Here is a 2,847-nt window from a genome sequence, read left to right on the forward strand (position 1 = left end):
CATGTCATTGCAGTGCCCACAGGGGAGAGAAGAGTGCATCAGATTCCCTGGAACTGCAGTTACAGTTGTTTGTTAGTTGCTATGTAGGTGCTGGGATTTGAATCCAGGTCCTCTGCAAGAACAACCAGTGCTCTTAACCACTAAACCATCTCTCCAGCCCTCTTTCCTGTTTTCCTGTAGTGAAACCACATTACTGACCCCACAACACTTTTACAAATGTATTTGTTACTGAGTGTGGTGATTAAAGGATAAACTCCTTGCCTAATAACAAACACATCATTTTTCTCTTAAAATTAAAGGTTTTTATGTGTGTCCCAGCAGATCCCCTGGTCCACACTCAGCTTCCCCTGCTGGTCACAGATCATTCTCATGTCACTGCCTGTAGAGCTGGGAAAGCTCAGAGCTGACAGCAGCTACATTTACCAAGATCCTTTCAGAAGTCGTGTGTGTCAACTCTGCTCACACTCTTCTCAGACTTAGAAAACAGGCTCCATGCAGCTTCAAGGGAGATGAGTAGGCATAACCTATCCCTGTATGGTCTGTGGGTGGCTACAGTTCTGGGGGGCTCCTGTGGCAAAGGGTGGAAACCACAGCACGATTTGCTGCTTGTTTTTCTGGAGGTCAAAGGGTTCTGTCTGCACACACCCTGCTCCTCCTTGAACATCTGCAGTCTCATGAGAATCTGCCTCTCTTCCTCTTTCTCTCCAAAAGAGGTAATGTATTTCCAGTATCTCTCTCTGGCAATGAGGCTTTTTCCCCAGGTCCTGCCAGTTAGAGCAGTCTTGTCGTGCTGGCTGTGGTGGTTGTCTCTGGGTGTGTTACCCTCACATGTGCCCCAGGCAGGAGTGCAAACTCTAACATCTGTGGTAAATATGTAGCATCATGTCTTGGAGTCCGTATGGTCTTGTTGGTGTAACACGGAGCTAGTGAATGAGAGAAGTGGAGCCAATTGTCAGACAGACAAGCGTTTAATCACCTTTTGTCAGCACCTTTGAATCTCACATATAACTCTAGAGTCCTCAGGGATATGAGACTATGGATATTTTGTTTTCACATTAGACATTATTTAAGATGTAACAGATACAAAATATGAAGAAACAAACCAGAAGAAAATAAAGTATTAGTAATTTCAGATATCAAAAACATGAAAGACTACTACTAAACGTTTACGACACAAACATCCTAAATATGCAGAATTTCTAAATTTTCTTTGAATTCTTTAGCCCATTTAGATAGTTGTAACAAAATGTCCTAAATTCCACAAGCAACATAAAACTACCTCTTATAATTCTAGAAGACAGAATCCTAAGATAGAAGCATAAGCAATTCTCATATCCGGAGAAAGCTGCTCTGTGGTTCCTGGACACTTTCTTCCTGTGTCTACCGGGTGGCATTGGTAAGGAAGGCTCTGGAACCTTTTCTGTAAGAGCCTCCATTCAAGGTGACTCCACTGTTGTCATGACCTCCTCATCTCCCCAGTGCCTTGTCAGATAAAACCATCATGCTGGGGATCAGGGTTTCCATATGTGACTTCCATCATAAACATTTAGACGGAAGCTTGGAGTATAAAACTATTCTAAACAATGACCTTGGAGTCCCCGTCCACAGGCTAGCACTTCTGAAATAGTACATTTTCTGGTGTCCTCACGGAAAAGATTTCAACTTCTCTCATGTTACTCATGAGTTTATGCTACTGTGTACTATAACAAAACTATTATTAGGAAGATTTTGTCATGCGTATGCCTGAGGGTGGGTTTGTGCACAAGTGCAGTGCCTATAAAGGACAGAAGAGGGTGCTGGATCCCCTGGATCCAGAGTAACTGGCAGTTTTGGGCTGCAGGACAAGGGTACTGGAAACTGAACTCAGGTCCTCTGCAGGAGCAATACATGTGCTTAACCACTGAGCCATCTATCCAGCCCAACATGTCTCATTCTAAGACTGCTCAAGCAGGAAGCCAGGTATCCCCCAGTGAGAGTCCAAAAGCCCACAGCAGTTCCTTTGTATGTGCTGATATTTCACCAGTGCTCTTACTACTCGTTTATATTAAAATTATGTTTTAAGATGTTTAATAACATCTGATATTTCACCAGTGGTCTTACTACTCGTTTATATTAAAATTACATTTTAAGATGTTTGTTTCTATCTCTGTCATGCACTTAACAAAGCTCAAAGCCAAAAAGAATGCTTGGCACATAGAAGTTCAAATTTTAAAACACAGATAAGTTTTTATTCTTTGAACAGTTTTAGGGTTAATGTGAAATTGCCCAGAATTCAAAGAGAGAGACCCTGTATCACTGCCTCATTCATTGTAGGTCTCCTCACAAGCCCACGGTGACATACTTGTGACAGTTAATGAACCCATTTTGAAATGGGGCTATCACACAGCTCCATACTATATATTAATTTGAGTTCACACTTGCCTAGTTTTAGATTCTATGGGTTGTGACCATTACAGTCACCTTGAAGTTTAACCAACCTGTGTTTGATCACCTTTGTCCATTCCCCAAACGTGACAGCCCCTGATGGTTTTGATATTTCCATGTTTTATCTTCCACTGAGTTCAAGTGATTTGACATCATACACTTGTCATTTACAGTTGGATTTTGGAATGATTTTTCTAGTGTATGAATGTGTCACTCAAAGTAACTTGTATGTGGAAGCTCAGTCCTCTATGTTATAGTGCTGGAGTGTCAGGAGGTAGAGCTTGGGATCAGATAATTGAGTCACTGGGTCATCACAATGGAAGGGATTAAGGATGGTTTTCAAAATGAGTTGTTTCTTGAGAAGCCAAAGCAAGTCTGTTCCATGTGCTTGATGCCTTATGCACATGACCAGCTCCATTCCAA

The sequence above is a fragment of the Nannospalax galili genome, unplaced genomic scaffold (assembly GCF_000622305.1).
Source record: "Nannospalax galili isolate Female #2095 unplaced genomic scaffold, S.galili_v1.0 scaffold860, whole genome shotgun sequence".
Taxonomy (NCBI): domain Eukaryota; kingdom Metazoa; phylum Chordata; class Mammalia; order Rodentia; family Spalacidae; genus Nannospalax; species Nannospalax galili.